Consider the following 11,795-nt stretch of genomic DNA (forward strand, 5'->3'; position numbering starts at 1 on the left):
CGCTCGGATGAGCTCGTCGCGTACTCTAGTTGTTTCAGAGACACCAGCTGAAGGAGAGAAATCCTCGCCTCCTCAACTGAATGTTGGCTCTCCCACTCCTCCTGCGAGCCCTCTTGTTCCTTCTCCAAAAAGGACAAGGGTAGAGCCAATCATGGAACCTACCCTTGAATTGGGCAACTCTTCCAATTCCTTCTTGGAGGACGTAAGTTCTCAATCTGCTTATCATGGTCTAAATTTCCTCTTGCCGTCGTATTTTTCCCATATCGACATTTTTGCTGTCTGTTTCCTTTGACAGCCTATGATCAAAGAACTTCTTCGCATCGGTGCCCAATTTGTTGGGTACCGTGAATGTGCTAGCAAAGCTGAAGGTACTAATTTTTATGACACCCACTTTACGATTTTCTGCTCCCGCTTTGCTTGTATTTTTGAAAACTTCTTTGATTATTGTTGCAGAGAAACTTGCAGAAGCCCACAAGCTTGTCGACACTCTTGCTCAGAAACTAAAGCAGAGTGAAATGGCTCGCGAGAAGGCTGATCTTGATGCTAGCCAAGCTAAAGCAGAGGCTGAAAAAGCCATAGCCAAAGCTGCTGGTGTCGAAGATCTGCAGAGGAGGCTGACTGACGCCGAAACTGCTTTGAATGAACACAAGACCTCCCAAGCCGCTCGTGAAAAGGCAATCACCAAGCGCTTGACCTCGCAGAACCGGCGCTTTGTCGGTAATTTTATCGTACCCTTCTATCATTTCCTCTTTTGTTTTTTAATGTTAACTTTCCTTCCTGCTGGCAACCAACGTGTATTTTCCTCGGCAGCCAAAACAAACCAAGAATTTGAGCTTGAAGATCCCGACAATGATCCTCTTCTAGACGCACTCTCTTTCTTGGAATTTCATGGAACTGAAGTTCGCGAAGGGCTAGATCATGCTGACGCGGGTTTATCCAAGTTATTCCCTTATTTCTTCCCCAAGAAAGAGGAGCCCAAGACTTTCCTTGCCCTTGCCAAGGAATTTAATTCGTCAGAAGATCTTGGACTGAAGATGCGCCAGGAGAACATGAAAGTTGCTGTCGAAAGCACTATTGCCTTGGTCGCGGACAGCCAACAAACTGTCGACTGGACGAAAGTTGGCGCCACCGAGCAGATAGAACAACCGAAGTGGCGCTCGTTGATCAAGGCAGCTAAGCCCAACACGAAGAAAATCTTGGCCTATCTCGGGATCAAGCCAGCTTCGACTCCCAGCTCCTCAAAGCCGGAGGTCTAGTTGAACGCCTTCTCTTTTTCTTTCTTTTGTTTTTAATGATGTCGCCAAAGTAGTTATTTGGCGACACGTACTCCATTAGCTCCACTGTAACGCCTTTGTAATTATTCCGAAAGGTTAATGAAAACTCTATCTTGCTTGTTGATTGATGTCGACTTTTGTTGCTAAATTTCAGTTGGTATTTGATAACTATACTTCGTCTTCCGCTCCTTCCAATGCTTCGCCTTCTCCTTCTCGCTCAAGGAGAACTCTTGCTGATACTACACCTGTCGAAGATTCCCTGCCGCAAGAATTGGATGAACTTCGGCAGCAACTTCAGTATGCAAAGAAGCAAACACTTGTGATGATGGAACAGTCTCGTAAGGCATCTGAAGCCGAAAAAATTGCGCTTCAGCAAGCTCGCGAGGCTATGGCTGCGAAGGAAATCGCCGCTTCCGAGGCTGAAAAGGCAACTGCTCGAGAAAATTTCATGCTTGAGTTAATGAATGACGCCAGCGCGGATATGTCGGGTATGCTTGTCGCATCCTCCTCCCTCTTTTTTTTATAAGACCATGACACCTTCCGTCTTCATGCTATGTCTCTTAAAATTTTCTGCTCCGCTGTTTGATAGGTTCCTTTATTGATGCTGCTGCCGAAGAAGAGAGGGTGAATACTAGGACGAGCTTCCTTGTTAACCTTGCCCTTGACCATGGTTCCTTGTTCTGGGCTACCCCAGAGAGGACCCGACAGATTGTCAGATTTCAGGATCGCACCTCTCAAACTCGCGACTTCCTTGACTTCTGTACCAAGACCCTGTCTATGGTTTATAATTCAATGTTTCCTCGGAACGTTCAGCCACAAACTCTTCCCGAGCTAATGGAGAAATTTAAGGATCCCCACAAGATCTATGGTTTTGTCAGAGCTCAACTGGTAGCTGGCGCCAGGTTTGCCCTTATCATGCTTCAGATCTGTCGCTCGAAGCTTGACCTGACCCAAGTTGTTGCGAAAGTTCATGAGAAGGTGAGGCGTCGAAGAGTTGGTGTCGACCGAATTAACACAAAAGTTTCGCCTGTGGCCGAAGAAATGATTGAAGACCTTCTTTGGATGGATGCCGATTTTTTTGCAGACGGTCATTATGCTGATTTTCTTGGCGCTGCTCCCGAAGAAGGCAGGATTACCATTGATAACATACTAAATCAAGACTAATTATTTTTTTGTTAAACGACTCTTTTTTGTAAACCACGATTGTGATTATATTGTGAAGCAGTCATTATACTTCTATATTTGTCTAGCCCCCGAGTGTTTCGGTGGCTACTTTCTGTATTTGTGTATTGCGAGGTTTTGAACCAAGGCAATTATTCAATATGTAGTTTTGGCGAGTATAAGCCCCCCAGCTTCTTTGTCGAGTGCTATTTTGTATTTTTATTGACTCGCGAGGTATTTTAATACCAAGGCGAGGCTTTCTTTTTTCGAAGAACCATATTGAAATTTGTCAGGCCTGAGCCTTTGATGAAGAAGAGCTATATTGTCACTATCTTTATTATATTGCAGCACCGCGAGCCCGCCTCATTAAAAACCTTTCCCGGCCCCACTCGGTGCCCCGAAAAAGGAAAAGAGTGCGTCTGAAAACTCGCGGGTGTTTCAGTACATTGAAGTTTTACAAGGACTATATTTCGACTCTAGGCGTAGAACCGCCTGAGTTGCGCTAATGCCCAGGGGTTTTGCTCCTCCACCCCTGTCTTCTTGTCCTTTATCCTGTATGCTCCTCCTCCGATTACTTCTGTGACGATGTAAGGTCCAAGCCATGGTGACTCGAGCTTTTCATGACTTTTTTGCGTGAGCCAAAGGACTAGGTCTCCCACCTGAAAGGATCTTGGCCGTAAACGTCGGCTATGGTAATTCTTCAGGTCCTGTTGGTATTTGGTTACTCGAGAGAGTACTTCATCTCTAGCCTCGTCGAGTGCATCGACGTCATCTTCTAGCGCTTTTCTTGACACCTCTTCGTCATATTCCATGACTCGTGGAGAATCATGCTCTATCTCGATTGGTAGTACTGCTTCGGCTCCATGGACCAAGAAGAACGGAGTTTCTTGCGTCGCTGTGTTTGGTGTCGTTCGTATGCTCCACAATACACTGGGCAGCTCCTCTGGCCAGGTATATCGAGCTTTCTCCAGTGGTGCTAATAAGCGTTTTTTGATGCCGTTGCAGATGATTCCATTAGCTTTCTCGACTTGACCATTGGTCTGCGGGTGCGCAACCGACGCAAAGTGTAGCTTGATACCCACTTCTTCGCAATAATCTTTAAACTCGTGGGATGTGAAGTTACTGCCATTGTCCGTGACGATGCTATGGGGCACTCCAAATCTGAAGACGAGACTTTTTACGAATTTAACTGCGGATGCCCCGTCTGGTGAGTTTATCGGCTTCGCTTCTATCCACTTTGTAAATTTGTCGACGGCTACCAGCATATACTCCTTTCCTCCTGGCCAGGATTTGTGTAGCTTTCCCACCATATCAAGGCCCCACTGAGCAAATGGCCACGACAAAGGTATGGGCATCAACTCTGCTGCCGGTGAGTGGGGTTTTGCGGCAAACCTTTGGCACGCGTCGCAGGTTCGTACTATCTCCTTTGCGTCTTCTATTGCTGTCAACCAGTAAAATCCGGCTCGAAAGACTTTGGCAGCAATAGCTCTGCTACTTGCATGGTGACCGGAAATTCCTTCGTGTACGTCCTTGAGGATCGTCCTTCCTTCTTCGGGTGTGACGCACCTCTGTAGTACTCCCGAGATACTTCGTTTGTATAGCTCCCCTTTGACCACAGTAAAAGCCTTAGATCGTCTAATAACTCGCCTTGCTTCGACTGGATCGTCGGGTATTTCCTTCTTCAGGATGTATGATATGTACGTCTGCATCCATGGTATCTGTATCATCATGACCAGGTCCTGATCTTCTTCTTCTTCTTCCTCTTGATCTTCCTTGGTAGCCCCCGAGGGTTTTTTCTCCTTCTTTCTTGGTTATGTCGACTTCGTAGATCTCTCTGCTATCTCTTCCCAAAATACACCTGGTGGCACTGCAAGGCATTACGACCCGATGTTTGCAAGAACGTCGGCTTCGTCATTGCTCAATCTGCTGATATGATTTACTTCGCATCCAACGAACAACTTCTCGAGCTCGTTGTAAACTTCTTTGTATGCTATCATACTATCATTGACTGTGTCGCATTGGTTCATGACCTGTTGAGCCACCAACTGCGAGTCGCCAAAGATTTTTAGTCGCGTTGCACCGCAAGCTTTTGCCATCTTCATCCCATGTATGAGGGCTTCGTATTCTGCCTCATTGTTAGAAGCGTTTGGGAACGTCATCCTCAGGACGTACTTCAGCTTGTCGCCTTCTGGTGATATTAGTATTACACCTGCACCAGCTCCTTCTAATCTCTTGGATCCGTCGAAGTTCATGGTCCAAGTTCTCGATAAATCTGGTGGTCCTGTGTTTTGCAGCTCCATCCACTCTGCGATGAAGTCTGGCAAAATCTGCGACTTGATTGCTTTTCTTTTTTCATACGTGATGTCCCGAGGGGAAAGTTCTATTCCCCAAAGGGAGACACGACCCGTAGCTTCTGGATTGTTTAGTATATTTGACAAGGGAGCTTCGTTAACCACTATGATCGGGTGTGCCGAAAAATAGTGGCGCAGTTTTCGTGCTGTTGTGAACACTCCGTATGCTAGCTTTTGGTACTGAGGGTACCTTTGTTTTGAGGGCGATAAAACTTCGCTGACGAAGTATACTGGCCTCTGCACTCCGTGGAGTTTTCCTTCTTCCTCCCTTTCGACGACAAGGACCGTGCTTACCACCTGGGGTGTGGCCGCAATATACAGCAATAGAGGCTCCTTCTCTTTTGGTGCCACCAAGATTGGTGGTGTCGAGATTTTGCGCTTGAGGTCCTCGAAGGCTCTGTCCGCTTCTTCGTTCCATTGGAACTTGTCTCCCTGTTTGATCAAGGCGTAGAATGGTAACGCCTTTTCTCCTAGCCTGGCGATGAATCTGCTTAAAGCTGCAACTCGCCCGGTTAACTGCTGTACTTCTTTCAACTTCGTTGGCTTCCTCATTGTTACGATAGCCTGTATTTTTTCGGGGTTCGCTTCAATCCCTCTTGCTGATACTAGGAACCCGAGAAGTTCTCCTGCAGGGACGCCAAAAGAGCACTTTGTCGGGTTCAGCTTGAGGCAGAACTTGTCGAGGTTGTCGAAAGTTTCCTTCAGGTCCTCAATTAGGGTGTCGCCTTTTTTGGATGTTATGACGACATCGTCGATGTACACTTGTACATTTCTCCCTATCTGCTCTGCTAGACACTTCTGCATCATCCGCTGATACGTTGCTCCCGCGTTTTTCAACCCGAAGGGCATTGTTCGATAACAGAACACGCCGTAAGGGGTGATAAATGCTATTTTTACCTCATCATCTTCTTTCAATCTAATCTGGTTATAACCAGAATAAGCATCCAGGAAGGAAAGACGTTCACATCCTGCCGTGGAGTCGATGATTTGATCGATCCTTGGGAGGGGAAAGTGATCCTTTCGACAATGTTTATTAAGACACGTAAAGTCGACGCACATGCGAATGACCTTCGTGTTTTTCTTCGGCGCCAACACTGGGTTAGCTACCCATGTGGCCTCTGTATGTATTTCTTTGATGAAACCTGCTTCTCTAAGTCTGTTAATTTCCGACAGCATAGCCTTGCGATTTGGTTCCAAAAAACGCCGCAAAGGTTGTTTGATTGGTTTCGCGATTGGATCCAAGTGTAGGTGGTGCTCGGCAAGTTCCCTGGGTACTCCTGGCATGTCAGCTAGACACCATGCGAAGATTTTCCAGTGCTCACGGAGGAACTCAACGAGCGCGCTTTCCTATGCGAGGTCCATGTTATTTGCAATGGACGTCGTTTTCTTCGGATCTGTCGGGTGAATCTGTACTTCCTTAGAATCCTTTGCTGTGTTGAAGGTTGACTCCTTGCCAGGCCTCCCCACATCTGGTAGTACGTCGTAATCTGTTGTGAGCTTTGACTCCATATATTCTGCTTGCATCCCGAAGGTTTCTGAAAGCCGATGAAAATCCTTATCACATTTATCGGCAAGCGAAAAACTTCCTTTAATCGTGATTGGCCCCTTGGGTCCAGGCATCCTCCACAGCAGGTATGTGTAATGTGGTACTGCCATAAACCTGGCGTATGCTGGGCGCCCCAACAGAGCGTGGTACTGTGATGGGAAATCTACGACTTCGAACTCCAACCTTTCGATCCTATAATTCTCTCGAGTGCCGAACTGAACGCCGAGGTTGATCCTTCCCAGTGGGTAACTTGGTTTATCTGGTGTGATACCATGAAATCGCGTGTCCGTTGGTTTGAGGTTCGCCAAGGATATGTTCATTTTCCTTAGTGTATCTGCATACATAAGGTTTAGACTGCTTCCCCCGTCGATGAAAACTCGAGACACGTCGAATCCTGCAATTACTGCGGGCAAAATCAGTGCTGATTGCCCTGGTCGAGGAACTTGCTGCGGGTGATCCGCAATTGTGAAACCAATGTCTTGTCCCGACCAATTGAGGTACTCGACTGTTGGTGGAGGCATCTTTTCTGCCATGAACACCTGCCGCGAGATTACCTTCTGAGCTCTATTGGATGGCCTGCCTTTCTGAATCATCGAGACCGCTCCATGGGAGTTGGGGTCGACGTATGGTGGTGGTGCTGGTGCTGCCGCTATCCTGAGCTGGTGTCGATTTTCTTCCGTAACTGCGGGAGGAGGTGGTAGATGGATCTCACTCCTAGGTCCTTGGGGGTTTCGACTTGCTGCCTGAGCGTGCGCATGCGCGGCAACCCTCATCATTGCTTGAAAGTTCCGACAATCTTTCTGTAGGTGTCCTGACTGCCTTACCCCGTTGTTGTCGACGAAAAAGTGCATCTGACATGGACCGTTCATCATATCCTCAGGGGTCACAAAGGGCCTCTGAAACCTAGAACCGTTGTTTGGCCTGCTATTTCGCGAGTCATCTCTGTTCTCACTTCGCTGTTCGCTGCTGCGCTGATAATTATCTCTGTTGTTTCCTCCAGTGCCTGATCGAAACCCAGCCGAGATTTGGCCAGGTGGATCATAACTCGAAAATCGAGAGAATCGTCGCCTGCCCTGGTAATTTCGACTGCGGTCCTCCTCTGGTGACCTGTGTCGCTTATTGTGCACAGCATATTCGCCATCTGCCCATTTGTTTGCTATCTCCATCAATGCTGATACTGTTTTTGGGTTAGTTCTCCCCAGATCCTCCACGAAATCTCCTCATCGGACTCCTGCCACAAATGCATCTATGGCTCTCTCGTCAGATATGTTTTCTGCCGAGTTTTTGATGATGTTCCACCTTTGGATATACTTCCTCATTGATTCATCATGTTTCTGTCGACATGATCTTAACTCCTCGAGTGTTGCAGGCTTTTTGCAAGTGGACCGAATTTTTTTGATGAATATGTCCTCAAAATCAGTCCAGCTGTCAATGGAACCTACTGGAAGCTTCTTTATCCAAGATCTTGCGGCTCCACTCAAGTGCACCTGAATGCTCTGCATTGCCGTTGCCCTTGTGCCGCCAATTAGTTTCACTGTCTCGAGGTAATCTACCAGCCAATCCTTAGGATCCTGCAATCCGTCGAATTTTTTGAAATTATCGGGTAGCTTAAACCCTGAGGGCACCCGAGTTTTTCGGACCCTCCTCGTGAAACATGGTAGCCCGCACATATCCTCTTCGGCTAAGTCTGGAGAATGTCGATGTTCCCTTCTATGTTGTCGTGCCCTGTCTACCCTTGCCTGGGTTTCTGCGTCCCTTGCTTCGCCTGTTCTCTCGGGAGCTGCTACTGCAACCGCGGGTCGTGGACTATTTTACCTTGCTGATCCTTCTGGAGGCGTCGATGCGAACGCCGTTCCCATGGCTCCAACGCCTGCCATGGCCATATTATATAGTGCTTCCCTTGGATCTCCAGGCGGTGGTCTGGATGCGAGGATAAAGGCTTGTGTCGCCTGATGTCTACGTTCCCCCTCCTTTCCTGTAGACAGTGTTGGGCCTCCAAGAGCAGAGGTTTGTAGAACAGCAGCAAGTTTTCCCTTAAGTGGATCACCCAAGGTTTATCGAACTCAGGGAGGAGGAGGTCAAAGATATCCCTCTCATGCAACCCTGCAACCACAAAGCAAGAAGTCTCTTGTGTCCCCAACACACCAAATAGGTGCACTAGTTCGGCGAAGAGATAGTGAAATACAGGTGGTATGAATATATATGAGCAGTAGCAACGGTGCCAGAAAATAGCTTGTTGGCGTGTAGTTGATGGTGGTAGTATTGCAGCAGTAGTAACACAGTGAAACAGTAAACAAGCAGTAGTAACGCAGCAGTATTTAGGAACAAGGCCTAGGGATTAGACTTTCACTAGTGGACACTCTCAACATTGATCACATAACAGAATAGATAAATGCATACTCTACACTCTTGTTGGATGATGAACACATTGCGTAGGATTACACGAACCCTCAATGCCGGAGTTAACAAGCTCCACAATTACTGTTCATATTTTAGTAACCTTGTAGTGTAAGATAGATCAACAGATTAAACCAAGTACTAACATAGCATGCACACTATCACCTTCATGCATATGTAGGAGGAATAGATCACATCAATATTATCATAGCAATAGTTAACTTCGCAATCTACAAGAGATCATGATCATAGCACAAACCAAGTACTAACACGGTGCACACACTGTCACCTTTACACACGTGCAGGAGGAATAAAACTACTTTAATAACATTGCTAGAGTAGCACATAGATAAATTGTGATACAAACTCATATAAATCTCAATCATGTAAAGCAGCTCATGAGATTATTGTATTGAGGTACATGGGAGAGATGAACCACATAGCTACCGGTACAGCCCCGAGCCTCGATGGAGAACTACTCCCTCCTCATGGGAGCAGCAGCGGTGATGAAGATGGCGGTGGAGATGGCAGCGGTGTCGATGGAGAAGCCTTCCGGGGGCACTTCCCCGCTCCGGCAGCGTGCCGGAACAGAGACTCCTGTCCCCCAGATCTTGGCCTCGCGATGGCGGCGGCTCTGGAAGGTTTCTGTGGTTTTCGTCGAACGCCTCAGGGTTTTCGCGACGGAGGCTTTAAATAGGCGAAGAGGCGGCGCAGGAGGGCTGACAGGGTGACCACACCATAGGGGGGCGCGGCCCCACCCTTGGCCGCGCCGGCCTAGGGTTTGGGTGCCCTGTGCCCCCTCTCTGGCGGTTCTCGGGTGTTCTGGATGCTTCCGGGCAAAATAGGAACCTGGGCGTTGATTTCGTCCAATTCCGAGAATATTTCGTTACTAGGATTTCTGAAACCAAAAACAGCAGAAAACAGGAACTGGCACTTCGGCATCTTGTTAATAGGTTAGTTCCAGAAAATGCACGAATATGACATAAAGTGTGCATAAAACATGTAGATAACATCAATAATGTGGCATGGAACATAAGAAATTATCGATACGTCGGAGACGTATCAGCATCCCCAAGCTTAGTTCTGCTCGTCCCGAGCAGGTAAAACGATAACACAGATAATTTCTGGAGTGACATGCCATCATAACCTTGATCATACTATTTGTAAAGCATATGTAGTGAATGCAGCGATCAAAACAATGTATGTGACATGAGTAAACAAGTGAATCATATAGCAAAGACTTTTCATGAATAGTACTTCAAGACAAGCATCAATAAGTCTTGCATAAGAGTTAACTCGTAAAGCAATAAATTATAGTAAAAGCATTGAAGCAACACAAAGGAAGATTAAGTTTCAGCGGTTGCTTTCAACTTATAACATGTATATCTCATGGATATTGTCAACATAGAGTAATATAATAAGTGCAATAAGCAAGTATGTAGGAATCAATGCACAGTTCACACAAGTGTTTGCTTCTTGAGGTGGAGAGAAATAGGTGAACTGACTCAACATTGAAAGTAAAAGAATGATCCTCCATAGAGGAAAAGCATCGATTGCTATATTTGTGCTAGAGCTTTGATTTTGAAAACATGAAACAATTTTGTCAACGGTAGTAATAAAGCATATGTATCATGTAAATTATATCTTACAAGTTGCAAGCCTCATGCATAGTATACTAATAGTGCCCGCACCTTGTCCTAATTAGCTTGGACTACCGAATCATCGCAATGCACATGTTTTAACCAAGTGTCACAAAGGGGTACCTCTATGCCGCCTGTACAAAGGTCTAAGGAGAAAGCTCGCATTGGATTTCTCGCTATTGATTATTCTCAACTTAGACATCCATACCGGGACAACATAGACAACAGATAATGGACTCCTCTTTTAGGCATAAGCATGTAACACCAATTAATAATTTTCTCATATGAGATTGAGGATATATGTCCAAAACTGAAACTTCTACCATGGATCATGGCTTTAGTTAGCGGCCCAATGTTCTTCTCTAACAATATGCATGCTTAACCATAAGGTGGTAGATCGCTCTTACTTCAGACAAGACGAACATGCATAGCAACTCACATGAAATTCAACAAAGAGTAGTTGATGGCGTCCCCAGAAACATGGTTATCGCACAACAAGCAACTTAATAAGAGATAAAGTGCATAATTACATATTCAATACCACAATAGTTTTTAAGCTATTTGTCCCATGAGCTATATATTGTAAGGTGAATGATGGAATTTTAAAGGTAGCACTCAAGCAATTTACTTTGGAATGGTGGAGAAATACCATGTAGTAGGTAGGTATGGTGGACACAAATGGCATAGTGGTTGGCTCAAGTATTTTGGATGCATGAGAAGTATTCCCTCTCGATACAAGGTTTAGGCTAGCAAGGCTTATTTGAAACAAACACAAGGATGAACCGGTGCAGCAAAACTCACATAAAAGACATATTGTAAACATTATAAGACTTTACACCGTCTTCCTTGTTGTTCAAACTCAATACTAGAAATTATCTAGACCTTAGAGAGACCAATTATGCAAACCAAATTTTAGCATGCTCTATGTATTTCTTCATTAATAGGTGCAAAGTATATGATGCAAGAGCTTAAACATGAGCACAACAATTGCCAAGTATCACATTACCCAAGACATTATAGCAATTACTACATGTATCATTTTCCAATTCCAACCATATAACAATTTAACGAAGAAGAAACTTCGCCATGAATACTATGAGCTAAGAACACATGTGTTCATACGAACCAGCGGAGCGTGTCTCTCTCCCACACAAGCATGATGTAATCCAATTTATTCAAACACAAACAAAAACAAAAACAAACAGACGCTCCAAGTAAAGTACATAAGATGTGACCGAATAAAAATATAGTTTCAGGGGAGGAACCTGATAATGTTGTCGATGAAGAAGGGGATGCCTTGGGCATCCCCAAGCTTAGACGCTTGAGTCTTCTTGATATATGCAGGGGTGAACCACCGGGGCATCCCCAAGCTTAGACTTTTCACTCTTCTTGATCATAGTATATCATCCTCCTCTCTTGACCCTTG

This window comes from Lolium perenne, chromosome 1, assembly GCF_019359855.2.
Source record: "Lolium perenne isolate Kyuss_39 chromosome 1, Kyuss_2.0, whole genome shotgun sequence".
Taxonomy (NCBI): Eukaryota; Viridiplantae; Streptophyta; class Magnoliopsida; order Poales; family Poaceae; genus Lolium; species Lolium perenne.